This window comes from Zophobas morio, unplaced genomic scaffold, assembly GCF_036711695.1.
Source record: "Zophobas morio isolate AGI-343-1 ecotype UQ-CSIRO unplaced genomic scaffold, CSIRO_AGI_Zmor_V1 ptg000314l, whole genome shotgun sequence".
In the NCBI taxonomy this organism is placed as follows: Eukaryota; Metazoa; Arthropoda; class Insecta; order Coleoptera; family Tenebrionidae; genus Zophobas; species Zophobas morio.
Window position 1 is genome coordinate 164,587 of NW_026972418.1, and position 9,615 is coordinate 174,201.

Here is a 9,615-nt window from a genome sequence, read left to right on the forward strand (position 1 = left end):
GTGGAACAATACTTGGCAGAACGTTGAAAAAATTAGTGGCAAGGTTGCTGAGAGTAGTGTTTGCGGTAATTGCTTTAGAAAAGAATTTTTACATTGACTTGTAAATAAACCCTTGTCCGTTTATCAGAGAATTTGCAACAAGTAATATTTTATCTGGTTTGATTAAATTGCACCAATTATTTTATCATTTACCAACTTTTACCCGTTGCCCATTCTCTCGTGTGGGGTAGTGTATATGGAAATAATTTTAAATTTTCTTCAAGGGTATAATACAGATGGCAGCCGGCCAGTAAAGGCTTTCCTTGCGAGGCATTCATCTCTAGCTGTTTTTGTATTTTTTTTAATAAATTCGCTATTTTCTATACAAACTAATATAGTGTGCCGGTGTTTATGAAAAAAATAATAATAGAAAATATGAGGATCCTAGGGCCGAGTATTGAATACGTTAGGGAATGCAGTTTTAGCTTTTCAAAGTAGTTTAAACCTTCTTGCTGCTCTATGTTATGGTCTTAGAAGATAAAAAACTTATAGACTTATTAATAAATTGAGGTTCCTAACTTCTTTCTTTTCCTGGGGGCACATCAAGAAGGTAACGCTCTTAATCTCAACAGTATACAAGGCTTCTTAATTTTATTAAAGTTTATTAATGGAATAAGACTAGCTAGTTAGGTATCTGAAAAGGCATTCCTATCTATATATAAAACTCAAAAAATATTTTGTAAGCGGTGAACACTTCTGTCGTTTAGCTTTAGTAGGAGGTATAGTTTCAACATGCAATGCTGATATATCTGTTCATGATAATTTTATACCCTGAGATTTGTAACTTTATGAAGTATAAATTTTTGTTCTGTGTATATCTAACTTACAAGTTATTCTTAGCCCCGTAGTTGTATTCTTCCGTTAATACCACTTAGTTTACGTTTTTGCAAACTTTAAGGAGAGAGAGGGCAAGTATTACTATTAAAGTGAAGATAAGCTATGGTTGCATGACCTTTCTCAAAGTATTAAGCTGTATTCTACAGCATTTATGACCTGTTTTACTAAATTCTTTTTTCAAGAAAGCGTGTTTAAAGTTAAGTTAAATCTAATAAGGTCGCTCCTTGCAGAATTTAAGCGGAAGTCTCCTCTCTCTCTCTCTCTCTTTTTTTAATATCCATTCTAACCTTTAACTACCTTTACTATAATCGCAGTAACACTTTTATCTTTTGCAGATGGGATAGTGTACAGCCATCTATGAATCGTCACAAACCTACTTAAGACATCGCTTTAAAATTAAGATCAATAATTCCAAAAAACTTTTAAATTTTTTAATATTTATTTTACCCTTTTGAAACTATGAATCAGTGAAGCAAACAAGTTAAACATTGGGGGTTTATATATTTATTTATGCTAACTGTGTTAACACTAATTTACAGGAAAAAATTTTTTATACCGAAATCATAATAGCCTTATTTACATCTTAAAGAATTATTGTTTAAAGTAAATAATCTCTTCAGTTTTCTCAAACAACTCAAACGGCTACAAGGTGGCCACTGGCTGATTTAAGCGTAAACTATAAACAATTTAGATAATTAAAATAAGATCAGAAGTATTATACTACTAAAAATAACAAATAGCCATAAAATGGTCATAATATCGTTAAGTTATTTATTAACCTTAAAGAACTAGAGAATCCTAAACTGGGCCAAGTAGGAGCTTAACTACTTTATAAAATAAATCTTGTACTTGAGAAATAAAGGTGTATAATAGGATATATACTCAACCTGATTTTATTAATTTTTAATTGAAAATTGTGTATTGTATACCCCCACAAATAACTTAAAATTTAGAATTAGGTGCACTTTAGCTTTTGGACTTTTCCTCATCTTTTAGACTTTTTTATTCTGTAACTAAAAACTGGAAACAAGTGAGATCTAAATCCTCTTTGACATAAATTAAAATTTGCGTTAATAACTGTACTACAAGTAAAATACTTTTTTAATATATCAAGTTTTAAATAAACACACTATAATTTTTAAAAACCTTTTAATAGAGGTTAGAAAAGTGTAACGTGAAGTCTTAACCACTTATTTTTTTTAAAAGTAATTGATAGTTAAACGAAACATTAAAGTCTTTGTAACTTATAAAGTTGCTAAGTTCTTTTTTTAAGTTTTACTAGTAAATTATATTATAGTTGTAAGTAAACATAATTGCAAAGGGAAGGCAATAAAAATTTTTCTTATTACAATATACACTTTAGTTTACCACTTTGCAGCAGTTCAATTTTTTATTTTCATGAGCCAATAAATCCTTATATACTTTTGGAAGAGTTATCAAGTGATATAAGCTATAAAGGAATAAAAAAACTTAAAAAATGGTAACTTTGCATTGTCTGTTTAATACGAGTGCGAATAATAATACTTAACTGTTAGGTACGCAGTAAAAATTAATATAAATTCATTTCTAGTTAACTAAAATTCTATGCACAATTAAAATTTAATAGGACTACGGATTGGTCATCCAAAATTTTATCAGTTTTTCCACTTTAAGAATTGCACAAATCCTACAAAATAATTTTTTTTCATCATTTAAAAATTTATATTTAAAAAATTATACAGAAAAGTTACTGTTGCACAAATTAAATTCACTATTTTTTTTATTTTGACAGATGGGGGACAGAGACTTTGCTAATACTCAGATCCATATTGTTTTAACCACCAAGGAGCTTAACGCACTGACTTATATGTAAAATATTAGTAATAATAAGATTTATTATTGTGAATAGTTACTCTGTGTTTGACTTTTTTAAAAGTTGATGCTAATGCAATAGAGATCTGCGGGTTAATAATACTAGAGCAATTGGACATGATACTTTTAATGAATCTTTGAAGCAGATGTAAGCAGAGTTGCCTGATAAAATTTAGATTTACTTAAAGAGTTTTATTATTATAGTAAAGTTACGCTCGATCATACTGTTCATTGTTGCTCGCGTATGCATTATTAAAATAAACTTTTATTTTACAACGACTGATGTACTTATAAGAAAAAACTCTTGTTGGTGATAAACTTTTAATGCTCTATGCACTAACCGACTACGAGAAGAATAAAAATTGACAATTCATAAACAGCTCCCTTTATATTTAATCAGTACAAGCTTTCTTATTTAATATAATTTATATCTTTTTAAGTATGAATATAGAAATAACCTTTTTATAAGCTTTATTATCGACCACATAGGTACAACTTATAAAATATTAGTAAGTTGTCCCACGTTTAATTCTAATACGGTACTAAATGAAAATCTTATTTTTAATTAATCTTATTCTAGTTGGTCGGCAAAACATCGTTATATTAATCTTCTTTCCAGGCATCACTAATTATATGTCCCCGAGCTTACTTCAAATTTTACGAATACGCTGGTCATGACTTTAAAGGGTAGTACAAAAGTCACAAGTTGCAATGTTAATAAGCAAATAACTTTTTCGAAGCGGTGTAAGGTGGCCATTTTAGTAATTAAAGAGCGGGTTCATATTTTACCATGTGCTAGGTCAAGGGTTATGTTTTGAATTAATAAACATATAAAAAACCGAACAACATAATCCTTATTCAACAAAAGGTCCACGGACCCCTAACGACATGACCTTTGAAGAATGTTTTATCTTTTTTTTAACACTGGCATACTACTGTCAAAATTTAGAAACACTTTAAAACATACGATTAAGAAAACCTGCCCCTAAAGAATAGGAGTTTATGCTCCCTGATCCCAATTTTTTAGGCTTAACCTGAAACATAACCTATACTCTGCGTAAAAGTTTTAGTTGCCAGTTATATCTTCTTTTTTTCTACCGGTGAGTTGTAGTAGTTTTAATAGGTGCTGATGCACCTGGATAACAAGACCTTGTTTTTATTATTTGCGTTCTGCCCATGCGCAATTATTATGTTCCAGTTCCATATATAGTTACGTTATGTTTTGTCATGTAAATTAGTTGTAATTGGGTTGTTATTTTTATAATGCTCGCAATATTCAAAGGGTCCTATATGAATCATCTACAACTAATTGTAAAGCGAAGCCTTCCAAGCATTAGTTTAGCAAGATTGTTATGTAATGATTTAAGGCCTTAGGTTGATAAAACGCAGGTTCACCGAAACTAATAAATCTTATTGGTACATCCCAATTCTTTTTCCTATTAAACATTTTCAAAGGCGTGAACATTTTTGAAACTCTCATTTTGGAGGTCGCTGAACACCATCACTATTGTAATTTCGAGATAACAAGTACGATATAGACACCTTGTAATTACATATGGGTCATGAATAGCGCTATTAAGGCAAGATCTAGCAAGGGGCCTTACTCTTTCACCGAATTCCGGTGTTAGTTCTTCTCTATGTCGAGATGATCCTCTTTTCAGTGCGCAGAATAGAATAGATCAATACCGGCGCTTTTTTGGGATTGCCAGCTTCCTCAAAAGCCTTCTTAGACTCAATGTTATTTTTTTTGGCTAAATAATTATGTTCCTGCCCGATTATATGCCTGTATTATTAATGATCAGCTCGGTTTATGCATAGTTTTTGGGACCCTAGATCATAGGGCTTCAGGAGCCATAAAGTTCAAATAACATGCTGGGTCTTTAGAGCTAAAGCTGTAAGGTGTTAATAAATATATTTACACTCTATACGAGGCCTTGAAAAGTTTCTTGCCAGATTTTACAAAATTTTTTAAAGAATATAATATTTCATGTATTTCACATCTTTCACTCAAAACTTAAACTTGCTGTTTGCATTGAAACTTATTATTTTTTTTATCTCCATCATAGAATTATTCCACACGCTGTAGGTTCGCTGACTCAGTCACTTTTGTATACAGGTTTATAGTTTAGGTGCATAATTTATCATATAAATTTTAATTCAGTCTCCAATTAGCAAAGAGTTCGTCGATAATTGTTATATCCTTTGTAGGTTAGCGAGTCCCTTGTTTTTAATTTTGGGTACCTTACTCTTAATTTTAATATTACTTTGTTAAAATTATTAATTCTATTTGTTTTTATACTTTTATATATCTTTTGGTTTAATGTTTTTGTAGCCTTGACACGCTTTTTTATCATCAAAGAGCAATATTTGTTAAGTAACTGAACAATATTACTTTCTATTACTTGTAGATGACATTATATAAACCTTTTCCTTTAATATGCTAGTTGTCCCAGTGGAGAGTTAAAAGCTTTACCCGGAAGTGCATATAATATTTTGGCTTATGCCCTATTTTATATTACCGGATCTTTCACAGTTTTAATACCTTATGTTTTCCGGTAATTTACCTGCTATTAACTAATACATCAAATCTAAACTAATTTTTTTTCTTATTTAAAAATTTATTTTAACAAAGTTGTGCATAAATACACATTTGTCAAAACTCCAAATTCTTCTAGTCGATATACATTAATAAAATGCCTAGCTTATATTTCTAGTAAGTAAATTGACTCTAGAAGCGGGTGTATTTTTTACTTGATAGCGCTTTGAATCATGAGGGTTATTTAAGTAAGCGTGATCTCATGACCCCCAAACTATAAGTAAAGACGATAAGTTCGCCAATAACATATTTTCTTGGCCGCCGCCCTTTAATGTAAACGCTGTAGCGGTGTAAGAGACAATTCAGTACTATGAATTACTATTTACATACCAAAGAAATTTATATACTTCTTATCAATTTGTGCACTGTTTATATGCTACTTTTAGCCACTGCCTATGATAGTACCGCCTAAGGAATAGCAGCAGTCTCCTAAGGGTTGTATTAAAACCTCTCTCCAGTTAATTTGGAATTATTGTTTTCAATGTATATTACCTTGAAGGATAAACGTGGCTCACTTAATAGCGTTTCATATACTCACTGATCTTGTCGAGCTATCAGCGTGGGGCATCTAACTGGCGGTAAATAACTTACCACAGCACACTTTAATTAATAAAAAAATATTAGAAGCAAAAAAGACTTGTAAAGGGTATTTTATGGGTCAACATACCATCACTTATGGTCTTTTGAGGGAGTAGATTTATTATTTAAGTTTACAAAAATGACTTCGGTCTCTACTTTTTCCACTTGCTACATTAGTCATAGTAAGTGACCCTTAGAATACGCTTTAATGAAATTATTTGGTAATAGCTGCATGACTGGCTTAATTGTTAGCCTGTAGAGTGATATGAAGAGAATTACATATAAAGAAAGATTTTTTAATGCTTAATGGAGTTTACAAGCTTTGAATCTCCTATAGAGGATATATAAATGTTTTAACAACTTTAAAGGTTGTGCAATTTTTTTTTAATGGAGCTGAGAGTACGCTTCAATTTGTTCAAGCTATTTTCACATGCTTAGTTGCTTTAGTTAAATTAGTAGCCGAGTATAATTTTTGTACACCATATTTTTAAGCGTCTCACTTAAATAACATACTTCAATTCTATTAAGGTAATAGACGCAAGCAAGAGCTGTGTGTAACTAATTGACAATAATCCTTAAGAAAGATAGAAAACATTACTAATAATTACCATAAAAAAACATCCGTTTTTACTGAAAAGTGCCTGGGTACCTTGGAATGAAATAGCTTGAGTGGGCGCAATTCTAGTAAAGCTAAATTTGAAAATTAAATAGTATTTAGTAAGTAAAGAGCTTTAAGCAGTTGATATGTAAAAGAAACATGTGAAAGTTATAGGGTGAAAAACAAACCATAACTTTTTGCCTATTTATGTTAAGCTCTAGTAAATACAACTTGAATTTTTAGGACTTTTTAGCGTGCTAAGCTTTCCATTTGGGAAGAGGACTGACTCTTGTATAGAGCGCGGATGGCAGTGATGAGAGAAGACAGCCTTTCGGCTTAAGATAGCGAGGCGACGACAGTGCAGCGCCTACTCTCCCGTCGAAAACCCGACAGTTTAGGTACGACCTGAGAACCTCTCGAAAGTTACCCTGTATCTTCAGAGCATGTGATTTGCTTAACAGGCCACCCTGCCATACTCGGTCAAAAGGCTTCTCAACGTCGAGCAAGGCAGTGCCGGTGGATTTTTTAGAATTAAGGGTTGTGCTCGTCCACTTGGTTAGGCGAAAAAGTTACTAGCTCGTTGAGTGCCTCTTGTGAAATCCAAACTGAAACTCTGGTATATTTTACGAGAGTTCACAACCGCCTTCAATTAAGTATCACTGCTTCAGTTATCTTACTAATTGCTTACAAATTATGGGTCGATAGTTGCCATTTGCGATGTCTCAGGTAGCATTACTACTACCGCCATTTTCCTTAGCCCTAGAAAATAGTTGAAGTTCCACGTTGGGTTGGGAGGCTGCATATACGATTCATAGAAGCTCTAGCAGCTGTTTCAGCATCAGGTTAATAGTAATTTGACAATTGATTTGATCTCATCTATGGTAGACAGCTTCAGAAAATCCGTTAAAATGTTAGGCACAACGGGGCGTTATCGACGGTAAAGAGAGAAGGACGGCGAAAACTGGGCAGCTAGTTAATTAGCAAAAAGTTTCTCTTTGCCTACATCGCTTTTGGCTACGGAATCACCGTTGAAAACTGGTGGCCGAGTCGAATGCCCGAGATTTCTTACTCGTCTGACAAATTTTTAAAATAGGCGTGACTTAGCTCACTAGCTTCCGAAATTTCTTTTATTTTGTTATCCCAATGGCAGTTTATATGCGCAAGCTTTTTCCTAATGTGCCAGTGAAGGCGTTTTAGCACTAGTTTGTCTTCTACGCGTTGAAAGACCTTGACTACTCGGATGAGTCGCCCACTCTCGTATATTAATGTCTTCAGTTCCTCAGGAAGGCGTTTAGGGTGGTACACAACCTCACATCTCGTAGATGCTTTGTTGTGAACTTCAGTCACCGCGCGCTCAAATTCGACAGTAGCACTGTTTAGTTTGGCAGGAGTTTCGAGTAGTGTCGTAAACGTGGGAATCGCCCTTAGGAAATTCGCTCACTTAGTTCCAATTTGTGTAAGATCGCCGAGGACAATTCTTTCAGCGCCACAATAGCCTCTGGAAGTCATATATCTCTTAGAACGGCTATATCCAGATTGGCTACTGTATTAAATATTGTTTATAAGGAAGTTGCACACGTAACCACCAAACCAGCAAAAATGCCAGTTGGCACCGACAAAAATTGAACCAGCGACCTTGAGATTGCGCGACAAAACTCAAACCACTGCTGCAGTGGCAAACATTTTCGATCGCTAAATTATGCATACGACCTTTGTTAACATGTCCCGTCTTCCTCGCCTTGTGTGTTGTCAACTGTGCCCTGCGTTCCTCAGAATAAGCCTCAAGGATGTAGCAGTTCCGGTTTGCAACCCGGTTTTTTTACGCAGGATGTTTACAGTTAAACTCCCACATAGAAAGGCTGGAATGTCATACAGTAAAGGGCCTTTGTTTAGCCAGGTTAAGGGTAATATCAACTGCTTCGAGTCCTTGCAGAGCTAATAATATTAATTGATTATGTTAGATGCTTCGTTTTGGTCAGCAGCTACCCCTTACCACTAGTGTAAATTCTGGAGAGGCCTCGCAAAGTTATATATGTTAAATGGTACTTCTATAGAGAACTGTATTCGCTAACGAGTTAGATATCTATTCTTTTGCGTTGCAGAAACTTCTGCAACTTGTGTTTTTTATTTTGGACTTCCTCCAAACTCCAAAGAAGTAATCATATGTGATCAAGCGTTTATAATTTATAAGATAGTTCACGGGTCTGGGGCCCGGGTCAAGATATTCTTCGTCAAAATAGCAGACATGTGTCGTTAAATCGGTTGCGAGTGCTGTTCTTGTTTTTGACTATAATTGTGAGTAGTTTATTCGCAGGGGCGATTGGTGGTGCCTTGCTCAGCTGGGAAGCGTAGGGTATAGTTGGAGTATTAGAAGCCCCCTTGCAAAAATTATGTATAACAGAACTGTTGCAGGGTGTGTTGTGTTAAGGGGGCCTTAATTTTTTATTTCAAATTGCACTATATATATACCCTCTTATACACCGCTATAATGTTAGACCATTATAAAAATTCTGTACTACTATTAGTTGATTAGCCCCTAATTTTAAACAAATGCTCGTGAGAATGTTTTATAATATATTTTTTGTTGCTATTAACATAAAGGAAGTTGCACTATCTAGCTAAACATATTTACGCAGTTTCCAGATTAATTATTAAATGAAACGGTAAACAAACTTTTTATTTACTTCTATAAATCCCACCTAAATTTTTACATGACAATAGCTTTTAAGGATTCTGATATTTAAGGTTATTGTTATTTTTTTCCATCAAAAAATTTTTTAAGTTGTTATTTTTTAGACTAGCCTAAGGAGACTGGAAGACTTGGGTTCGCTAAATTTTTCCTGAACTTCTTAAAAGTGATAGTTCAAGTACTGCATCCTTCATCTCTGGTTTATACATAAACTTTTTTAAACCTCTTCGCCTTCCTTAGGGGATTTTTTTAGTAATTTTCAATTCAAGTTTTTCTAAATTCTTCTTTCTGAAGCACATTATTTTTTTACGCAAATAAAATTTCGTTCTTCTACTCTTAAAAATATAAGTTGACTATTTAACGTAATCTTATTTATATTTTTCTTGTAAAAAGTTTTGTAATAGTAATTCGTAGGACAAGATTTCA